This window comes from Fringilla coelebs, assembly GCF_963513975.1.
Source record: "Fringilla coelebs genome assembly, chromosome: 4".
NCBI classification, from domain to species: domain Eukaryota; kingdom Metazoa; phylum Chordata; class Aves; order Passeriformes; family Fringillidae; genus Fringilla; species Fringilla coelebs.
Window position 1 is genome coordinate 56,459,101 of NC_140032.1, and position 23,125 is coordinate 56,482,225.

The 23,125-nt window shown below is 44.6% G+C and overlaps 1 protein-coding gene across 4 annotated transcripts in view; it reads left to right on the forward strand.

Annotated features, from left to right (window-relative positions):
- Positions 1-23,125, forward strand: part of ARHGAP24 (Rho GTPase activating protein 24) — a 184,497-nt gene that overhangs the window by 106,432 nt on the left and 54,940 nt on the right. Inside the window, exons 1-2 of one of the 4 annotated variants that reach the window (XM_084204113.1) lie at positions 6,498-6,588; positions 6,783-6,884. The exons of 1 other annotated variant lie outside the window; for it this stretch is intronic. The gene's annotated coding sequence lies outside the window, so the exon portion shown is untranslated. Of the gene's footprint in view, positions 1-6,467; positions 6,589-6,782; positions 6,885-7,015; positions 7,068-23,125 lie in introns of those variants that run through there. 2 more of the 4 variants (XM_084204111.1, XM_084204112.1) reach the window with 2 other exon arrangements.

A 23,125-nucleotide genomic window follows, 5' to 3' on the forward strand; every position in this document is an offset into this window, starting at 1 on the left:
ACTGCTTATTTTTTTACTTCCTTTGTGGATTTGAAGCCAAGATGTTGCTATCCACCAGCATTTCACTGTGATACAGAGGGAGACACAGGTCCCATGTGCTCTCCTTGACTGAAAGTTGATATGATTGTGTAATAAGTCTTGAATCCACATCTGAGCTTTCTGAATTCCATGTTTAATTAATAAATTTTTATTTACTCCTTCTTTTCGTAAACCAAGGAAATAACAGCTGGTGTTTGCTTATGTAAAGTAGACAGATGCATCACACAAACACCATACTTTTCCAGCATCAAAACTGAAAGGGAGTTAATATCTGAAGGGCAATTTGTGGATGCATCTGTGTTTATGAACCTGTTCATTCCAAATGTAACAACCAGATTTAAGGGGAAGATAGAAAATATGCTGTCCTTATGGATTACAATTTCACAGTAATTTTTTTTTCTGATGTTTTCTGCCAGACCTGCTATAATGTTTCTCCTATCTGCCATTCCCCTTAGGAATAGGTTCTTTGAAAAATAGCATATTCTGGCAATTTCTTCTTGTGACCTCGCTCTTGAAGAGGGTTTCTCTAAGCTGCAAGGCACAACAGCAGCCAAAAATGTAATTGGGCACGTTAAGTAGTGTGCAGCTGAGAGCCCTTTGCATGGTACAGCTGACAGAAGCTTCCATGAGAAGATCTCAGCATGATATTCAGGGTTATTTGGGCATTCTGGAGGGCTGCACGAATATAACCAATTCCAAGCCCAAATACACAAACATATGGAGAAAGACTAATTTCTTACATATCAGCTGAACTGTATTTGGACTGCAGTGAAGTTGGAAGGAAATGGAGGAAAGCACTCTGGAAGATTTATTCTTGTGCTGGGATATGCAAAACCAGATGCTGCATCTGTATCACAGAGGAAATAATTTCTGTGATTGTAACATCCTCTTTGCTGTTACGGTTGTGTGTGTGACTGACTTTTCACCTGTCTATGAAATGTGTACAGCAATTTTATCCAGCAGAGCAACTGAAAGGACAGTTCAGCTTCTCCTAGGGCTGTCTGGTAATGCCTATTGCTGTAATGCTGCCTTTAGTAATGCTGAGGGACAAGCTGACAGCTTTGCTTTCAGCAGAGATTATTTTATTGACAGCAAGAGACTTGCTGATAAAGTGAAGGGCAGATAGAAATCTGGACATCCTCACATATTCTAGGCACTTACAACAAAGAACCCCAAGTGTTCTTGTCACACTGAATTCCCTAAGCAGTTGGAGATTTATGGGTACTTCAAAGATTCCCCTTGTAGTGTTCTGCACGTACCTACGCTGCATAGCTGTCTTCCTCCATACCTCCTTCTTTAATATATTTGTGGTCATATTGTTAAACACATGCCATAAAACACAAGGGATATGCTCAATTTAAATCAGCATGTGATCCTTAATTCACATTTCTGGGTGTTACTCCCATTTTGCATGGGTGTAGCCCAGCTGGCACCTCTGAAAACGTTCCTGCCAATAAAGTACTAAAAATGAAGAGAAGTAGAGGCTCAAATCCCATTTAAGCGCACACTGTGAAGGAAAGGATTTTGTTCTGAAGTCACATGAAGTATTAAAAATTATCCCAGTGTGAAAGTTGCAGTCTCTCCAGGAATAAGGAAGAATCTTTTCAGTGGGATGTGAAGTGGATACTTGAAGTGGCAGAGCTCAAACCTTAGAGGCAGAGCAGAAATCACTAAGCAGTTGGTTTCGTCAGTTAAGAAATTTAATTTATTGCTCCTCATGGTACTTGGGAAGAAAGTAAAATGTCTGGCAAAACAGCTTCCCTCACCTCAGCCAGCTGGCACGAAAGGAAAACTTGTTGAACAGTCTGGATTCAGAGAGCTGCAGTCAGGACCATGACATTTGCAGGCTGCAAAGTTGCTGCGTTTCCCATCTTGCTGTCCCTCCCCTTGTTCCCTGCCCACCTACACACACAGCTGCTCCCTGCCCAGCCAGCCCTGGTGTCCACCAGTGTCCAAAAATGTGAGGAACGCAGCCCCACAGTGCTGTGGCCAGTGCTGCGCCAGCCACTGGAACACGTGCTGTTTACAAAATACTGTTCTAAATATTCCCTGGTGCCACGGAGAACAGAATTGTGAGGCAACAAAGGCAACCAAAGGAGATTTTTTGCCTTTTTTATGAACTGTAGGGAAGGCAGGAGGCTATTGCTAGCATAATTTTGACTTGGAGCAGTGACTTATCTAGGCAGTGGTAACTTGCATTCAGACTCTGCTCCTCTGAGCCCTGGGGAGAGCAAGTGGACCCAGGGACGCTGCAGGCTTGTGGCACAACTTTTTCCTGGGTTTCTTCAGTGCACTCCCAAGCCCAGCTCATTCAGTTAGGGACAGCAACAGAGAGGATTAAGGCTAAACCTGATTTGTAATAAGGAATCCTACAGCACAAAGCCTTGGAATTTTGTCTCAAACAGTTAAAAAACAACCACTGTTTTCCAGGGCATCATTCTTGCTCATGTGCTTTTGACCAAAATATGCAGCAGTCTTACAGGTTGGCTTCCAACCAAACTGATCTTGTTGTGTCTCCCACCACTATATGGGACCACCATATGATTTAGGTGGATGTTCAGAAGTCATTTTCTCAGGAGGACAGAGAGGTTTAACCTCAGCAGTTCAAATGGAAAATGGTGCATACTTGCTGTGATGTGGTTCAGCTGTCTGCAGGGCCTTGGCAGTAGCAATCTCGTCGTGAGTTCAGTAGTGAACTCTAAATCTTGGCAGCTGTGGTCCAGTATTTCCACTCATCTTTCCATGCATGGTGTCAGCCAACATCTGACTCTTTGGAGAGTGGCTGACTGTTGAATACATGCATCACTGGCTTGCTGTTAAACAGGAGAGGTGAATTAGTCACCAACAACTCTGAAGAATTCTCAACACTCTCTTCACCTCCATCTCACCAGCACTGCTGGGTCCTAGGCTTTGGGAACAATCCAGATTGGTGCAAACACAAACCCACCACTCTGGGGGAAAGAAGAGTTGGTGTGTGAACTGTTTCAGGAGCTTGAAACCACAGATCAATGGGCCTTGACAATATCAATTTGAGGGTGTAGAGAGAGCTGGATGGTTTCATTGTGAGTCTGCTCTCCCTAATCTTTGAGATCAGGGGACATCAGAGAAGGCTACAAGAAGGCTAAACTCACCCAGATATATGAGAAGGGCTTAACAGAGGATCTAGGAGATGACAGGTCCATCAGTGACACAGGCCCTTCAGTTCCTGGGAAAGTTACCAAAGGAATCTTCCTAGGAGCTATCTATCACAAGATACATGAAGCAGGGGATTGGGAAAAGCCAGGATGGATTCACCAAGGGGAAATTGTGCTTGACAGAGCTGATTGTTGTTATTATATCGCAAAGGTTCCATATTGCTAGAGTTTTGTACTTCCATAATGTTTCTCGTAGGCAGCTCCTCTAAGCACTGACTCTTTCTTCTTGCAGTAGCCAACTGACTCCAGTTCCCCCTCAACCACACAATCCACTCTTTTATAGCACTCCTTTTCTTATTGGCTACAGCTGTGGCGTGTTAGAGTTAGGGCTCCTCCTAATCTCAAATAATTGGCTCAGCTGCAACTCCTTAGGGGTAAGATTGCTTTCTATAGTACCTTTAATTTCTTACATTTTATCCCCCTACAGCTGATCACCTTGTATGGCAAAGGAACTGCTCGATCCAAGTGGGGCGGTTGGTTGAACACTGTTTACCTGGATTTCTGCAGGGATTTCCATATGGTTTCCCACAGCCTCCTCCTCCTGGACAAACAGACACATTATGATCTAGACAAGTGGTGCTTGCAGTGGGTGGGGAACTGGCTGGCAGGAAGCACCCAGGACATGCCGGTAAACAGCTCCTCTTCAGGTTGGTGACCTGTCACAAGTGGGGTCCAGCAGGGATCGATATTGGGCCCAAAACTGTTTAATATCCTGACAAGGGATTGGTGTGATGAGACCAAGTGCACCCGGTGAGGTTTGCCAATGATTCAAACCAAGTGGGGAAGGGGACACTTGAGAAGGGAGACCCACCTTGTGGAAGGGGAAGACCTAGATAGGCTGGAAGAGTGCCTGAAACTCTGCCTGAAAGGCTGCCTGAAACCTTATGAAGCTCAACAAGGCCAAGTGTAAGGTCTTGCACCTTGGAAAAAACATAATCCAGGGGTGCAGCACAGGCTGTGCGTGATCTGCCTGGTGGGAAGCAGCTCTGTGGAAAGGGCCCAAGGGGCAACAAGCTCAGTATGAGCAAACAGTGCTGCTGTGGGAGACATCCAATGGGATGGTGGGATGCACCAACAAGGGCACCACCAGCAGAGACAAAGGATCATTATCCAGTTCTACTCACTGCTTGTCAGGCCACACCTGGAATACTGTGTTCAGTTTTGGTCCCCACAATTACAAAAGTATGTAGACAAGCTGGAGGGGGTCCGGAGAAGGTCCACAAAGATGATCGAAGGCCTGGGAACGCTGCCATATGAGGAAGGGCTGAGAGAGATGGGTTTGTTCAGCACTGAGAAAAGAAAGGCTTAAGGGAGGCCTTATATCACCATGTTCCAGTATTTAAAGGGTGCCTATAAAGATGGAGACTTTTTTTTACAAGGAGTTGCATGGAAAAGGTGAGGGGTAATGGTCACATGTTATTCCTGGGGAGATTCCAATTTCTGTGATCATTCCATGAACTCACTGGAGGAGAAGCAGCTCCAGAAAGCAGGCTGCTAAGACCTGGGGGACGGGTGATGTCTGTAACTCTCTCATTGCCCTTCCAACTGGGTAGAATTGTGACTTATTCAGGAAAACAATATTGAGTGTGATACTTGCTCAACATGACTGCAAGAGGCTGTGACTTAGGGCTGTGTTCATATTAACAGCAGTGTTCCCATGGATTTTGGTAGGGAAGGAGCTGCTTTGTAACATTGGAATATGATGTATTAGGAGGGGAATATTTCTCTCCTATGGTGACTTCACTGGGTGCAGCTGGTCCTCAAATGTGTTCTGAAGTAGTTTCTCATTAGGATCAACTCATGGGAAGTAACAGATGGTGAAGTGAGACTAAATTAGTGAGAACGTTGTGCTCGGTTAATGCTCCTTCTCTCTATAAATAATAGCTGGCGAGTGGAGCAGGAATGAAGACATAACACTGTTATGTTTGTGGCTACCTCTGCTGCTGCCACATAGATGTTATATGATGCCTTCCAGCATGTTTGGTTAGCACTAGAAAAGAGTACAAAGAATTTGCCAGTCCTTTCACGAGGGCAAAAATACTGCAATTCTGCTGCAGAACAAATAAAATCCAAGGAATGCTCAAAGACTTATGAGAGGAAACAAGTGTGGGAGACAACTTTACATTAACAGACAGTCAACTTCTTCATACAAAAGTGAAACAAAACCCAGCGTCTCTCCTCTGATATTCCCAGTAAGTCTCCAACTTTTTATTGTTTACTTCTATCCTAAAATCTTCCTTTGAAATATATGTATTTGAATAAGACTTAACTTGCTGTGGTTCAGATATCCTGGCTTGTTGTCAGGCACACTTCATGGCTGGAGCAACTACCAGGAGAATCACTGTGGCTTTACCAGCCTTTTAGAATGCCACAAGTGGCTGCTGCCAGCCATCACCTGCCCCTTCCCATTTCTTTGTGTGACACTGTGAATATGTGTGGGGCTGGTATCCACAGACTGGAAGTTTGACATTCAAATCTGCATCTGCCATCCTGGCTCAGATACTGGCAGCAGCTCTGGCATCTTTGTCTTGAATGATATCTTCTGCAACTTTGGTCTTCAGTGATTTTTTCAGGTCACAGCAATGAAAAGCTTTGCAAAAAAAATTCTTCCTGAGGTTTTTTTTTCCTGGACTTGTCAGCCTGTGCCATAAACTTACCTTGTGGGCCATTTTGTAGACTTTTTTGCAGACCTTACTCAGTGCCCCGCAGGACATATGCTTCTGTTAGCGATCTTCTTGAGGTATTGGCCAGGATAAAATCCTTCTCTGTTTCCCATGCTAGTCCTAACTCCTCGGTGGAAGCAGGTGCTCATACTATTACAAACAAACAACACAAACCCTAACAATGTGAAACTTTGATTTGCAGGAGGATACACAGATCTCTGAACGGCTCAGAGACTAAGGAGATATACTTCCTCCAGGGATCTTTTATCATAAAAGCAGCTTAAGTGACTCACTCTTTCCCGAGGATATTCTTAAAACAACCCCACTCAGTTCATCTTTTAGTGGTCAGAAGGAAGATTTATTTTGTGCTGTCTTTCAAAAAAAAAAAAAAAAAATCTTTTGAAAAAAGTCAATGGCCGTATTTCCAAGAGGATTTGGGCTGTATTAGAGGTCTGTAAGGCTCACTAATGCATGGGCTGACTGGCACTATCTTCACTCAAGCAAGTGCTCCAGTGAAAAATTCAGTGCTATTTTTAGTTCCCTTACAACAAACTGCTTGATTGTAAGGCCTGGGGAACCGTGACACCGTGATCGTGAGGGGTCTGCTGGAAAAGGCAGAAGGACGAGGCACGGCAGCGTGCTGGCTACGCCGGGGACTCCGGCGGATGCACAGAGGAACACGCCAGGAGCAGGTATTTTAAATCATCTCCTAAGCCTTGCTCTGCCCACGAAATGAAGCTGCTGGCCAGAGTCAGGGCATGAAAGCGTTAGCTGGCTGGCTCTATCTGCTCCTGCCCTTAAAGATTTCATTCCATAAATTCCTGTCCTGACCGTCAGCTTTTAAGTCGTCTCCTCTCGTTTCCTAGCCTTTTCTGGGATTTTGCAGGATCTTTAGGCAAGTTAGCAAATGGCAGTAGCCGGAGAGAGATAAGTTTCCCGAGCGGAAGGCGTCGTGCTCTGGTGGAAGCCCCGCCGTGGCAGTGCTTGGGTGAGTAGCCGGGAACGAGTCGGAGCTGCAGCCGGCAGAGGACGCGGCCGGCGGGGGTCGGTTCGAGCGGCCGGAGGGGCTGCGGCGGTGCCCGGGCCGTGTCCGAGTGCGAGCGGCCCCCGGCCCCAGCGCCGCTGACCCCCGGCCCGCCGGACCCCGCCTCGGCCGCGGCGCTCCCCGCAGGTCGGTCCCGGGCGCGGGCAGTCGGTCCCGGGGGGCTCAGGGGCTGCTCCCTGGCGCGGTGGTCGCCATTCCTGGGCGGTGGAGTCACGGGCGGGACGGGCGCCAGGGCCGGGCAGGGCGCGCCCGGCCGCGGCTGCTGCGGCTGCCCGGGCTCGGCCGCCGGCGGGCGCCGGTGCCAGGTGAGCGCCGGGAGGCTCCGCGGCGCTCCTGCCCCGCAGGGACCGCAGCACTGCCGGCGGGATGGGCCGCCCGATCCCGGCTGCATCCCGCCCGCCTCCTGCCCGCTTCCAAGAGCCGGTGCTGTGTCACAGCCTCTGCCAGCGTGCCTTAAGAACGAGGATCCCGGCCTGCTGGGGTCGCGGCGCTGGAGCGGCGGCGGGGCTCGGCAGGGAAAGTTGTGCGTGTGGGGAGCGGGGCAGTGCTTTGCTGTCTCGCATTTGCACCCTTTTGGTTCAACTCGGCTGTGCAGCGCTTGTGAATTCCTTGTCTCGGAGTCAGATCCAGGCTTTGGAGTGAGCGTTGATGCAGTTTAGCTGCATTGCTTTGTTTTAAAATAACTACATGTGTTTCACCCTTAATGATACCATTATCTTAAAATAGCTCGATGTGCTGCCTCCCTTGAGTTACTTGGTAGAAAAAACAAGGAAGGGAAACTTGCTGGAATTCCCATGAACTTTGTGTTCATAGATCCTGCTAGGCTTTCAGCATGCTGAGCTGCCGTAGCAGTCTTCGCTGTGTACTAGAAATGTGTATTACCAAACTATTCTCTGCTGCTGTGGTCACGTTCTCTGCCCTAGCTATGCTTAAGGTACATTTGAAAATACAGGTGGAGTGGCACTTCCATAATGGGGGTTTTGGTGTACTCCTGTTAGATCTGTGCATCTATATATAAACAGTGCAGATGGTGTGAGCAGAGTAGCTATAGCATGTGTTGGCTTACTTGTGCATGAAATTAATTCATATAATTAGATAATAATCAGTCATGCTCAAGGGAGATGAAATAGTTAATGTTTTGGGGCTTGTCTAAAAAAAAATTCAAATACCCTGTTTTGTTCTCACTGGTTCTGGCCAATCCAGATTTTTATCCTCCAGAAATAGCCTTCATCACTAGTTGCCAGTTTCGGCACTAGTTACTAAAACAAAGGGAAGTAGAATGAAAAGTCAGTTACTCCATGGCCTGAATTCAGTAAACTGAGTCTGCATGGTTTAGAGCTTGTTATACTTTCAGAGTAATTAAGATGAATTATTTGGGTTTTCTTCTGGCAAAAAGTAGAGGTGGATGAGATTTTATTAAAACTTCAGTGACAAATGTTTTAGTGTTAGGGCACTTCTCTGGGACATGCTGTATACATCAGTGTAGATGAAAGCTCTGTGTTTGCTTATGGTGATCAAATGCACAAATTTTACCAAACTGCTGGAAAGGCTGACTGGATATTTCTTAATCAGTGCTGTGTCTTCCCATCTATTAGTCCTGTTATCCCTAGTTTTTAAAGGGCAGGTACCACGCAGCCCACTCCTAGAAATACTCACTGGCATGTCGTAGTGTTTGTGTTTGCACAGAGGATACTTGTGCACAGTATAACCCTGACACCTTTTAGGTGAGCAGTGCAGTTTGTGTCTGGCACGTGCTGCAATCAGCCTGGCACAGGGGACACTCTGTGTGACTAACTGCATTGTCTAATTTTGATACTCTGATTCCTCTGTATTGGAAAGACACGTGGCCCTCAAAAGACAAACTCCCTTAGCTCAGGGATACTGCAGTCCTTCTCAGCTGCCTGCAGATGCTGTCCACTACCCTGCTTTGAGGACAGCTCGAAGCAGCAGCAGTTCAGTTGGTGTTTGGTAGTGGGAATATGAGAGGTAAGGGGAAGGGAGTTGCAGTGCTTCTGAGAACTGTTAAGAAGTGAGTATGTGTTTACACAATATTTGGATGTAAAACCCCTCTTTTCCCTCACACCCTTAAGCCTTTTAGTTAGGTGGGTGGGTGAGATGCTGTGCTGCTGGTCACACATCTTGCCCTGAGCACAGGAGAAGGTGGTCCTGCAGGGTGTGTTGTAACACCCTGATTCTGGAGCTGCTCATGGATAGAGCTCCCTTCCTGTGCTCTGCTGCTGCCTCTGGCCTTCTCCCTCCTAAATGGGGTTACACTTGTACTTCATTGTCTGTGCAGGTTCTGAGACAGGTCAGAAATCTCATTTGAAGGAGTTGAAGTATCTTTCTGGTTTTATTGTACCAGTTGGGAAGTGATGGATTGCACATAAGCTCTGCACCTGATATCTCTTGCAGGCCATAAATCCAAGTGATGAAGCTCAAAAGCAAACTGTAAAGTCCAGACTGACATTATCATTTAAATGTCCAGTCAGAGAAATATTGGTTTCTGAGCTATGGCTAAAGATGAGCAGGTGTCAGATTCATTCTCATGTCCTCTGAATGCAGCACAGTAAGTCACAATTATCTCATCTGTTTTAAAACAGTTTTATGGATTTTTTTGATTTTTTTCTCCCTGATCTTTGTTAGCTAATTCAAGTAGAAGTGGCTTATAAATTAAACATAATTTTGTAATGAATCCAGCTCATCCTTCTTAAGCCAAGTCTGATACAAAACCAAACTCATTTTAATCATTAAATAAAGTCATTGACTTTTTTGCCTGTGAATGTCAGATGGTGGCAGATTACTGAAGTACTTAACCTGAACATTATCCATAGACTGCAGCTCCCTCGTTTTCCTAGATATAGTTCTAAAATGTTCTAATGCCATGCATGTAAAAAGTTGGAAGTTCTCAGCATTCATTCTTGCTGGCAGAGGAACAATTAGAACCTTCTCTTGGGAACAGATTTTGTGAATAATGCAGGGGATTTATTTAGTGATGAAAGGAAGTGTCAGACTTTCAAAATGACCAGGAACATGTTGGGGTCATTTAGGTTGTCACAAGACCTGCTCTGAAACCTTCCCCTTTTTCAGGTATGGGACCAGTGTGCTTTTCAGCTCATCTGACAGCAGGGTAAAGAGGGAGCCTTGTACACAAAACTAAAAAAGTCCAGTTACTGTGGATGAGAAAGGTGTCAGAGAATACCTGAACTGACATTTTACACTTAGCCATAAATAAAAATGGGGCAGCTACTAGCAGCAAAGAATATTTGTGAAAAGTAAGGATATATGTTTAGAGATGGGATGGGCTAGAATAAAATAGAAATAGAAGAGAATTTTTCATTTGGAAGGGAGTAAATGCTCATTCAGTCCAACTGCCTGACCACTTCACTTGATCAAAAGTTAAAGTGTTTTAATAAGGGTTCTGTCCATATGCAACGGCCATGTGTCTGGGAAGTCTATTCTAGTGTTTAACCATCCTCTCAGTAAAGAAATGCCTACTAATGTCCAGTCTAAATGTCCCCTGATTAAGCTTTAAACCATTCTCATGCAGGAAAATACAGGTAATACTCAGCTGTCTATGAGTGTTTCCTGAAAATGTGTGGAAGAGCTAACAACATCCAGCAGTTGTTTCAGCTTCCTTGTTTGCAGTCTGCTTCAGGCTTCATTTGGTTTCCTTTATTCTCCCCCTGGGATATCTCCATTGCAAATGTGTTGGATTTGTAATGAGGAAGCACTAGGTTTCCAATACTAAGTGAACAAACCTTTAAAATGTTTCCTCTAACACTAAGAATTCGCCATGCTTGTCTGTGGATTTTAAACTTCAGCCGGTTAGGGAGCCAATTAATGGTGCTGTGTTACCAGAGGAAAGAGATAGTGTATTTTGGCACCATTTGTTCATGTCCCCTGCCATTGGGGTCTTTGTTTCAGTATGAAAGGGGGGTTAGTGGCTTTGGACATCTCTATTACTGCGTGCTACTAACAGGAAAACTAATAAAATTATAGGTTGAAGGTGTAAGATATAGGCCCAGAGCGACTTAAAATATGGGAGAGATGGCAGTACAATTGGAGCTTGCAATAAATGGTCAAAGATAAAATGGAAAAATCTATCCTTATTAAAAGTTGTGTGTGCAATATATTTATTTAGGCATTCAGAATAAGGAGAGTTGTGGCTGCTTCAAATGAGAAATGTGTTCTAAGGAAATACTTTCTTCATTTAAATTTAATTTGAGGAGGTTTGAAAGTAGAATTCATTCTTGTGGAATTAGATTATGCCCTGGTTGTTATATTTCCCTCTTCCACATCATCTTGTCTTTCTCATTTCCACAAATAGCTTTTTCATCTTGGTTGCCACTGGCAAAAGCCTGTAAGTAGGATTTTTGGACACATATGAGTGAATCAGAAATTCTGTGGTTGGAGGTTTCGCAGTCATTAGAAGGAGGCGCCGGAGTGATAGAAGGTCACTTGGTCAGATTTAAGCAAACTTACAGTTTGCTTAGGTTTGGGTTTTTTTTTTTCAGAATCAGGATGTTAATGGTGAGGAGATAGTGCCAGCAAGCAACCTCAGTGCTGAATCACAGTGCTGGATCACATCTGCCTTTCTGCAGCCTATGGAAACTGCACCTCACATGCTCTTCCTTCAGAAATCAGGGTGCACACCTTACCCAGATCACACTGTGATCACCAGTGCTGGCAGGAGTCTTGGGCCACAACCAGTGCATTTCAGTACTGACATCTAAGGGGATTAAAGAAACATGGGCTTATCTTTGTCCTTTTTCTGCCTCCAAAAGATAGGAGATAGACTGGGAAAGGCAGATCTCGTTTTGTCTTTCCCCTGGGGTACCCTGGTACATGGTGTCTTTGTGGCTGGGAGAGGTGAAGGGTGGGATGCTGCCTAACAGCAGAAGTTTATGGAAGCAGTGGAGCCATAGAAAGAAGATGCTGAGATCCTTCACCAAAGAACTTCTTGCCTTAAGCAGTCCTTGTTTGATCCTACAAGGATGTGAGGCCACTGGTGGGATCTGTCTGCTTTATAAAGGACTTTGAATGCCCTGAACGGTGTGATGTTCATCAAGCAAAACAGGAAAGGCAGCTGTGCAAGTGCATCAGCCTTACTCCTGTACTCCTTCCCTGCCTTACAAAACCTGACCTAACACCCTGAGGTTCACACGTGGAATAGAGAGGAGTCTTAGGGGGAAGAAACAAGTGCTGTGGGGTTTGGGGCAGAGAACATGACAAATTGTATACACTTTTGATAACCTTAAGGGCAACTAAGTGAACAGTCAAAAGCATTTTGTGGGCCAGCTTTCCAGCAAGAGTGCAACTGTGCAGTGCCCAGGTTCCCCTGGGAGAGTCATCCTCACCTGCCAGCCCTCCCTCTCTCAAGGTGGTCAAGTCGTGGTCCCAACTGTGTTTGAATCCTGCTGCTTAGCAGAAGGATACCGATGCAGCAGTGGGTGCTTGTGCAATGGTGCAGTCACTGCTGTGTAATTATTACATCAAGGCCTCTGAGGTATGTGCCCTGGTCCGTGACTTGACTTGTGATGCTGGCTGGTCTGGCTGGCAGCTGGCATGTTGTTAAGTCGGGGCATGGGATTTTACTTTAGTGTGAAATCCCTTGGGGGCAAAATCTGCAGCTAGCCCAGCAGATTGCCGTGGTAGAAGCAGCAGCCTGTCCCCTGCTCTTGCACACACCCCCTGCCCCTGTCTGCCTGATTGCTCCCCTGCAGCTCAGGAGATCCTGTCCTTCAATCCTGTAAGAACCCAGGCATTGCAGCTTTCTGTACTGAAAGGAGCGGATTTATGCTTTTAACACCAAAACTGAAAGGAGGCTTTTACTTAAAGATAGCAATAGGTAGTCGTGAGAGCCATTTCTGCTTCTGCTTGTGTGGGCCCTTACTCTGTCTTTTTAAAAGAAATAATAAACCAACTTTTATAGTTAGTGGTTTCTAACAGTTATCACTGATTGCAAATCACCTTATTTATCTATTTAGATTCCTTCCAGTTCATCAAGTAGCATGTGAAATGACTATGTTTCTGATGAGTGTCCTGTGAAATCTCAGTTAAGGTATGGTGGGGCAGCATGTTGTAGTTATTTAAATTAAAACTTTTTTTCTTTAAACGAGATACTTATTTGACATACTTCAGGTATGACCTTTGTGTCTCTGCTGGTACATTTTCTGAGTTTATGATGCACTCCACATTCCTATAAAGTCTTTCACTGGGTGTTCTTAGAGTCTTTACAAGCTATAATTAACTGAAATACTGTGTCTCCCCTGTGAGGTCAGAAAATACCCTTAATTGCTTTTTGCAGAAAGAGGAAAATATGGTGGAGAGATTTTAAAGGAACTCACCAATGCTGGGTGAAAAGCTACTGAAAAGGCAGCAGCAGAGGCTGACTGTGATTCCTGGACCTTCTTTGGTGTGCACCATTTCTCTTTCTTATATAAGCATGCATAGGAACATGTAACCCAGCAGAGTGAGGTAAGATGTAGGTCAGGTTTCTTTTGTCAGTACGCCTTCTGCTTTTTGACCTGTAAGTTGCTGAAAGCAACAAAAGCCTATGGATGAGGGAGCCTTTTCAGAACTGGTTAAAAAAGCAACAAGCAACCCCTGGAAGCCTCAATCCCCTCTAAAGAGGTATTTTTAGGAAGCTAAATCAAAAGAAGAGTCCCCTTGGGGGTCTGTACACAAAGTTGCTGTCTGGCTGCCCTCGGATAGCTTAAAGTTTTAATGCACTTGTCTGGCTGTCGCCTTTTGTGCCTGGTGAAAACAGAGAGCAGACTGAACAGGCTGTCAGGGACACACAGACACTTCTTCAAATCTGCTGGTGCCAGGCCCAGTCACTGGAGGTTTTGGGAAGTGGGAATGTACAGTGCTTAGATGACTTTCAGTCTCATTTTGATCAAAAGATGTTGTTCACTCTGTTCTGAGTTAAAGGGGAAACAGATTTCCACTGTGTTGTTGTTGACTACTTTATCAGAAAAATGGCAGCCCAAAGAACCTTGAGCAGAAATTACCACAAGTACTGATAACAATATAAATGTGATGCCTAGCTTTAAGGACCACCAAGGAAGGAAGCTTAACAAGGCATCATTGTCCTTTCACAGCTATGTAAAAAAGCTGTGTCTGTCCCTTCAACCATACTCCACACCACGTGGAAGTTCTTTTTTACCCTTGAGTACCTGGTGGTTTATTTTTCCTGAAAGTAGAGTGGGACTAATGACAAGGTTGGAAGGACTTTGAGGCTTTATTCTGCATCTGAACATCCTGAATGCAGAGGCAAGAGGGGACAGCACAAGCTGCTCTGTTGTTGAGAGGAAAGGAAATAAAGTGTTGGAACCAATGTCAGAGTGGCAGCACAGAAGTGCCAGGGGAAGACAGTCCTTGCTGCTGGTGCTCTGAAACACTTCACTGGGAGCTGAAGCACTACTGACTTTGTATAAAGCAGGCTCTTGACTGAAAGTTGCAAATAAGCCAGGAGCAGCTGGGACAAGGAAGGCAAAACTTTCATTTCCTTGGAGCCCTTGGCACTTTCTTTTACTCAGCACATGTTAAAAAGATACTATAGTAAATGCAGTTATGCAGTAACAAATTGGATGAGCTGATTGAGGTGAAATGAGAATCAATGAGGAATTAACTCTTATATTATTACTGCTTTGACATTTTTGGACGCAATTGCTTGGACACAATTCATTTTTATTTCAGCTCAACAGAAAAAAGCATGTCACTGTTCTGAGAGTAGAGCTGCTTTGCCCCAAGAAAGCCTCCTTAAAGCAGGGAAGGCTGGAGACACTAGAGATTCCTGTGGCCTTGAACTGTGCTGGCACAGGATAGTTGTTGAAACAGCAGTTATCACTAAGAATTGTTTGGAATTCTTGCCTAGAGACTTGAACAGAATTACCAACTGATAATTCTGGCTGATAGTGAAGAATTGTGATAGGTCAGCGGGTGACTTAAAACAATCTAAAACCAGAGCAGGTGCTGGTGGCACTCATTAAACCCCCAGGAAAGTAGGGACAAAATGAAGAGGGGCAGGCCCACAATCTGCTGTTTAAACACTGGGAAGTAGTTTATTAGCAAACAAACCTCCCAGTCAGCCAGCTGAACTGAAGGAGGTTGGAGTGGGGAGTGTGCCACCTATGGCATGGGAAGAGACTGCAAGGTGAAGCTTTCATCCCATTGTTTCACAGGACATAGGTGTCATTCTGTGTAAGAAATTGGTGAATTAATTTTGCATTAAGGACACTCTGCCTTATCTCCTGTGGTTAGTGCTGTTAAATTTGGAATGTGAGAATGATTTGGTTGTTGAAATGGAACTTACCCAGCGAAAGTGACTTGGTGCTTGCTCTAGCACGGTGCATCCATAGCTGTCTGATGATGCAGCAACCCCAAACGAGCCCTGCTGCAACCAGGCATTGGGAGCTATGGCCTCACACCTGGCCATGCCTCTGCTGGGTGTCAGGCCTGTAGGAAATCAGTGTTAGCAAGCTAAATGCCTTAGTGCTTGTCAGCCAATTCCAGTACATTTTTTAACTACTAGAAAGTTTGAAATTTGCTTTATTGTGGCAGCAGGAAATTGGTAATACAGGCAGGGGAGCTTGTGAGAACTCTTCCAGCTTGGAAAAAATCGGGGGTTTTGGGGGTGGGAAAGTCCCACAAACCCTCCTGCTGCTTATCCCTTTTTCCTGTAGTCTGCCTGTGTTGTGTCTGCTGCATTGCAGATGGAACCAATGTTTCTCTTGCATCTTATTATGAACTGGTGGAAGTGTGTTCACTTAAGCAGCCAGGAACCAGGGTCAGGACAGAGTGGACCTGACCTTTATTTTTGATGGCCTGTCTTCAGAGTTCATGGTAGTATTCCCAGTGGTGGAGTATCTAAATAACAATAATTCCTTTTTTCCTTTTTCTGTGACTAATATGGCTAAAGCCATCATTTAACAGCCAAAGACAGTCTGGATCAGGAAGGCTTCTTGGCCATAAGGAGGTCAGATGCAGGACTGCATAGCTGATTAATTATTAAATCTGGAAGAGGAAATGCTGAGATGTCACTGTTTAAAATTTTCTTTAGTGCTTTGTTAGCCTCCAGTTTGAGGAGAATTTACAAGCTTGAGGATAAAAATGTAACCTTAGTCTAGAAAATGTAATTTACTGAATAACACCCTCTTGGTGGTAGGTACCTGAGCATTTTCAGCACTGAGGTCCAAGCATTGCAAAACCAGATGACAGGCATGTTCTTTTTCTGTAATCGGTAGGATTGACCTCAGTGTTATGACAACAAAACCATTGCCATGCTATCTATCCCTTCTGTTACATGCCCCTGTGGGTTTTCTACCTATTTCATCTACTTCTGCAGCTACCAACTCATTGAAGCATTGGATCAGTATTTTGACTAATTTTGAGTGCGTTGTATATATTCAGAGCACTGAAAATAGTCTCCTAGTGCAGCTGAAACCACACTGTGATCTGAATTGCATGACTAAAGTGAAAGGAGTCTCCTTAGATTCATTGCTTGACACTTAATATCCAGAGAAAGATGGTGGTTGTGTACTCCTATGCCATAAAAGAAGTGAGTATATCTAAACCTGTATAACAGTGTGGAATTAAGTAGTTTGCCATCCCCTCTTGCAGGCCACTTTTACATCTGACACATCAAAGCCGCCGTTTGTAAAGTGGGATTTAAAAAAGTCTCAGACAGCAGCTCCAAAGGAAAGGCTGCTCTCCCGTGGCTGGCAGCCAGCTGCCTGGGAGGCAGCTCCATCCCACTCCCCCTGCCCATTTCTGGGGCACGGGGCTGTGTGAGGCAGCTGCATGCTGCTGCAGACAGCAGAGGCATTAACAAGAAATGGCTCTTCCACGTAGAAACCGCTGTGGCAGCGTAATCTTTGTCCAGGGCTGTTTAGGCAGCAGTCTGAGCTGCCCTAATGGGAGTAAAACATACATTGGACCAGTGCTGGAGAGCTGCGCAGATATGGTCTGTTGGTAGCTGAAGGTGGGGCTGAGCTGGGAGAAACCAGTGCATCCACGCTGTCCTGGAAAACTGGAAAAGAGGTTGGGACGGGAAAGGAGCAGCAGCAGTAAGGAGCAGAGGTACTCTGTGTGCTCTTTGGTTTTGTACTGGGCCAGTAGAAGCAGCAGCAGTGTTTACAAGGACATTGTGTTCATGGTGAGGTGGAAAAGTCTCTCTTTCAAAAAATTTATGCTTTATGTTCTCCCAGGATAAATATCACCAGATGAAGTTTGTCGTATTTTGTTTTGTTTGTTGTATTCATTTTGAATGGGTTTGCCAGCACTGTGATCTGTAGTCTTACAAAGATGTTTACATCCCTGCAGCATATGCTGGAATCTCTTTCCAAAAGCTTGGATCTGCTGAAACTTACCTGTACTGTGGAAATTTCAGCTTTGGTCAGTTCCTCGGAGTGAGCGTGTGGGACCTGCGGCTATAATGCACTTCCAGCTGAGGGGCAGGGCAGTGCTTCCTGATGAGAAATTTCCACTGTGTCTGCTCTGGAAGAGCCTGTGCATATATCTTCGTGTGCTATTAAGTCCTAGTGCTCCTGACAGAAGAGAAGCCTGATTCTGGAGTTTCAGGTTTTTTAGATAGCAGAAATAAAAATTATTTTTCTTTCTTGGAGATAATTGTTTCAGTAAGTCCTAAAACAAGGCAGGATGACTTATGGGTGTGTTTTGGGGTTTTTTGCCCATCAAAACTGAACACAAGGTTAAGGAAAAAGCCTCTCAAATTTTCCAAAGTAAGATCAGAATTAGAACAAGTCAAGAACTGTTAAATTTGTTCTGCAGCCATGCTCTAGCTGTTACAGATCACAGGGGCATAGAATTGTGGTAGTTTGAAAAGTTGTCAGCAAACAGGAAAATTAATGTAACTCTGATACTTCAAACAAAATACCAGCTTCTTTTGTCAGAGACTTCACAAACATCACTGCTTTTTTAACATAAGCCTGCTATGAGACAGATTTTAATGCAGCAGAAGCAGATATGCTGAGATTTATAAATGGATGAAGTGAAAAAAAATTAGAGGGTAAACTAATGTTTGTTTGTTGTAAATAGACAGGAAATAACATACTGAAGTATGATAGTGTTCCAGAGTATTCTGATACATAGCTCTGAGGAAAAAGCCGGTAATGTAACTCAAGAAAGAAATTGGGATTTATTGGGGTTGTCTCTCAGAGACAATTTTCAGATGACCCGAAGGTTTATTTGTGGCACCTTCTCTTTCCAGTGCTGTAGTTCAGCTGTCAGCCTTTTTATCTGAATAGAGTGGTTGGAGAGATGGGCACAGTTAGAGAGGAAGCCTGGGAGAACAACATGGAAGGAGTGACTGCATCTGTATCAGCTCTGTACCTGGCTATACCAAAGGTCAGGACAGTTGCCCAAAAGCATAGCTGCAAAGGTTTGGGAAGAGATAAAAGTGGCAGAGTAATTTGCAGGGATGGTATTTTGTATCATTTCAGCAAAATCTACAAGTCTCTTGCAGGATGGAATTAGAGCTGTAGTACTCATTCAGTGTTTGTTGGTAACTTGTTAGATCTGGATGGAAGATACTCCTTGCTTTGATAATTAAATTCTCTATTTTTTCTATCCTTTTTGATCTTCCTTCTGCTGGCTTTGGTATTACGCTGCATGTACGCTTTTCTTCCATCCTCATTGCTATCACCCAGTTGGAAGGAACTGACTCCTCCAGTTTGTTCAGCCAGCTGTGCTCATAAAGGACTTTGCTTCTAGCCCAGATGCTGAGGAAGGCAGTTCTGTTCATGGGTCAGCTCCCTCAGCGCAGGAGTCTGCAGGGGAACTTGTCCTTGGTAACTCCTTTGGTATCTCATGCTTGAGCTGCCTCATTTTCAGGGGCTTGATTGTACAACGTGTGCAAAGAAAGGACAGCGGCATCTCAGACCTGCCCTCTCCTTAGTGCTCCTGCTGCATCTGCATTGAGGTGACACAGTGGGAACTCTAAAATGGGATCTGGATCAGCTGAGGCCAGTCACTCTGGAGAAAGCAGGATCCCAAGGTGTGTAAAAGTCATGCAAGCACTGATAGCCTGAATAGCCTGTCTTGTTCTGCTCTTTGTTGTATAGTGTGGTGCAGTTTAGTTGCAAGATTTAGCTCACCAGTTATATTAGGAGCTAGAGGAATTTCCCAAGGATAATCTAAAGGATGGGATCTAAAAAATGTTCTGGCTATTTGGAGGCTCAGTTTAAGTGCTTGTGGTATTGGAGGCAACAAATGTCCTGCTTTGCAGTAGTGTTCACAAAAATGTGTTTCTTTCTATTTATCAGGCCTTTCATGCCTTAGTGTTCTATAAGCCACATGTCTACCAAATCCAATTATTAATGGCTCATTTTTTTACACAGCTTGATAGCTCAATACAGGGAATGTATGGGATGCCTGGGACAAACGAGGTCCCTTACAGCACATTGTACTTTTCTGCCCCTTTCCTAGCACCTGCAGCTTTATATTCCTTAGTTTGTGCTTGTTTCTCTGTGAACAGAGGCTCATGTTCAGGAGTTTGCTGTTCAGCATGGCTTTCCAGGAGAAATGTGAACGTGATGAGTGTCCCTGACCTTTTTGTCCTTGGCCATAAAACTCTTTCCATTGTATGCAGCTGCATGTACAGCAGGTTGGTGTTTGCCTCCTTGAAGCACGTTAGGGATTAACCTTTTGCAAAAGCCAATTGCAGACAGTGAAACCTGCCTGCCCGTGCAGCCTCTCACCTCTCTCCTTCCTGGAGCAGACGTTTGCCCCTGGCTTGGGACTCTGTTTGTTTTTTGGCATATAAAAACATCTATCTTGCCCCTGTGAAAGGAGAACTTTAATGAGGTTTTTGGAGACCTTCTGCACTCTGCCTTGAAATGTAAATTTACTCAGGGATGGAGATTATTTTGGAAGAGCGGGAGCGAGAAAGTGATGCCTTTGTTACAAAGGTGGAGAAAGCAGCCTGGTGGCTATGTTAAAATGCCTGTGCCTTTAATTAATATTGACTGAGTCTGCTCAGAACAGAATGCTTATATTATGTGCTGTGGCTGAGGGGATGTTGAAATACAGGCAGGAATTATCAGGCAGGTTTCTGTCAGGGCTGTCATCACTGTTGTGTTTCTCTTTGGCTTTTAAGTCCTTTCCCTGTTTGTTAAAAGAGTGATTCACAGAACACCTTTCCTAATGGAAGCTTATTTTACAGTCTTGGGATCTAGCTTTCCATTCCCAGCTGAAGAACTTTGGAAAAATGTAAGAGATGGATGATTGCAAGAATAACTAAGTGTAAATTACTTGAAGATAAACATTTTGCAGTATGTTAAATACTATCTGTGGGCTAAGACACAGTCTCCCTTTAGTGAAAGATATGGAAGTATTTCTGGGAAAAACAGGACTGGATTCCTATGGGGGGAATGGGTGGAAGAGATGGAGAGGAGAAATGAGACCAGTAGAAGCTGTTAACTGCCCAAAAAAGTGCCTTGGGCAGGCAAGTGCAGATAATGGTGCAGAGCAGAGGGAAAGGGGCCATGCTGCAGATCTTCTGCATTAGCTCTGGATGTGGTCTGTTGGTAGCTCTCGGTATCATCTGTTGTGGTCAGATCTGAATGCCGGAATTGAAGGCCCAGATGCTGCAATTTTGGCTCCTGTGGCTGCAGGTGACCTCCAAAGAAATGCCCCCCGGACGAACAGCATGGTAGTGCTGGCCCCTGGAGCTCAGCTAGCAAAAGGTACCAATTTGGGATATTAAACAGTATTTGCAGTCGTTTCCACCTCAGTGATTATGGCTTTATTTTTAGTTTGACTACTAAGTATACATTGAGTTCAAAGCTGGGATGGCAGAAACGTTTGTTTGCATCATGAACGGAAAGATCATTTGCAAACATTGAGGATTCAGATCAGCTTTCATGCTGGTAGGTAGTTGCTTGACCCAGGTCAAGAAACTGGGCAGCATTTCATGGACTTCAGCCCAGACTGGCCCAGCTGGCCCAGGGAGTCAGGTTCCATCCCCTTTCTTGCTGCTGGGATCCTTCTGCTAAACCAGACAACACAAACACATCTGTCTGGTTCTGTACAGCAACAGACCAGAGAAATCGCTGCTGCTCTTCATGCCTTACATTTAATTCCCCATATAATGTATTTAATTGCCCATCTTAATGGTTTGTTACTGGAATTACAAAATGCCATCTTGCTTATAAAATAAGCAAAATGCCAGAGTTGGCAGCTAGGTCTCAGGTAATGTGTTGGCATGGTGTCCAAATGACTTGGTAGCAATCAGTGTGCCCGTGGACAAGGTATCAGTGTGGTAATGAATGTTTAAGTCTTTACACTAGTTTTACTCTAGTCAGTAAAATGGGTGAAGATGGAGGAAAGCAGAGGAAGTGAGGAATGGAACAGGTGGTGGCTGGAGTCAGTGCTTGGGGAGCTGCATTCAGCTCAGTGGGTGCTGCCTGCAGCCACAGGGAGCTTTGGGCATTGCCCTGACCACACAGGGCCAGATAAAGTATTTTGTGTTACCTAGGGCTTGGGTGGTGTAGTAGAAGAGGGCAGGAGCACTTGCCTGATACCTTTGGTTAACTAAAGTTGTACATGAAGTGCATTTGAAATTGCCAAAGAGGTCAGGTAAAAAAATATGAGTAGATTGTGTATGATGTTTTCAACAAATAGCAGGTCAGGTGTTTTTCCTTTTGAGAGAACCTCACATTTCCTCTAACATAATCAAGATTGCGATTAAAATACAGCATTAAGTGAACAAAATACTTTAAATGTTGCATTATGGTGTATTTTTACTGCTCTGAAATGAGTATTTGCAGTTTTGTTTTACCAAGGAAGCCAAAAAGCTTGTCATTTTCAGTCAGCGAAAGGACTGTTTGGCTTTCTTTGGCCAGCATTCCACAAACTCACTTATTCACATAGCTATAAATACCTTAATATTTTCCTATCTACACATTTTGATTTATAACAGCAGCAGCTAAAGAAAATAACTGCTTTCCCAGTCTACAGTAAACTGCTGAAAAATACTCTCACATATATGTCTTTTCCTTTATTAACTGAGTTATACACATGACAGAAAAAACCTGACGGTATGAAAATGTGTGTTGTCTTTGGGCCACAGCCCGTGATGGATATACAAATAAAAATATTTATGTGGGGATCAAAGGTATTTGTTAAGAGAGATATTTGAGAGGTATTTGTTGTTCCCTAAACAACAGCAATGAAGGCCAAGGTCCCTGAGTGCCCAGTGACAAAGCAGACTGAACCCCCGCTCTTGGTGTGGGGTGAGTTAAGGAAATACAGACTTCACATTCTCAACCTCTTCCCCAATTAAGGCCAGGTTCAATTAGAAGCAGATCTGATTTCTGTAGCTGCTTGAACCATGCTTTCCTTCTCCCTTCCTCTCCTTGCCATGCAAATGTGTGTGTGAGAGGGACACAGAGCTTGAGGACCTCTCCTCAAGTCTCCCCTTATATTGCTTCTCTAGTCAGGGTGTTAGAGGAGTCTCAGTGGCTGTGTTTGCCCTTCTACCTCACTGCCTCATTCAGGGAACCTGTCGTGTTTTGTTGGCTGGACTGCCAATGCATTTCAAAACATAAAAGCATAATTCTCTCGTGCGTCACAGGTCGCCTCTTCCTGTGGAGGGTTAATTCACAGATCCTGGGGCAGGCTGGAGAGAGGATGAGGGAAAAGGCATGTTTGTGCTGCTAAATGTAATCAATAGAGCAGAGGGCTTTGCTTGGGATGGAGCCATTTGTTTTCTCTTCTTTCATTTTTTTCTTAGGTAAGCGGTTTGTTTCCTGACTCTTTTCTGAAATAGCAGTCGATAGTTTAATGAAAATGAAGCAGCAGTGCTTCAAGGAGTACAGATGTGTTCTTTTAATTTTGCAGCCCCAGAGGGGATGAGCAGCACCTGGGTGGGTGTAAGGCTGGTGGGCAGCGTTGCTGCCGCACAGAGGCGTCTGTCATTGAGGCAGAGCTGTGGCTGCTTCTGGTGCATTCCCTCCTGTTGCTCCAAGAGAGCCAGGCCCATGGCATTTGCTGAGGCTATTAGCTGGTTAAGCCCTGGCTCTGATTTCATCTTTGTGGGGTCATTAGCAACTTGGCATCTGCTAGCAGCTAGCGTCTTCACCTTCTCATAATGGGCTTTTGTTATCATTACAGTTACCAGGGCCTCTTGTAAAGGGGAGCTCCACATGTGCATTACAATT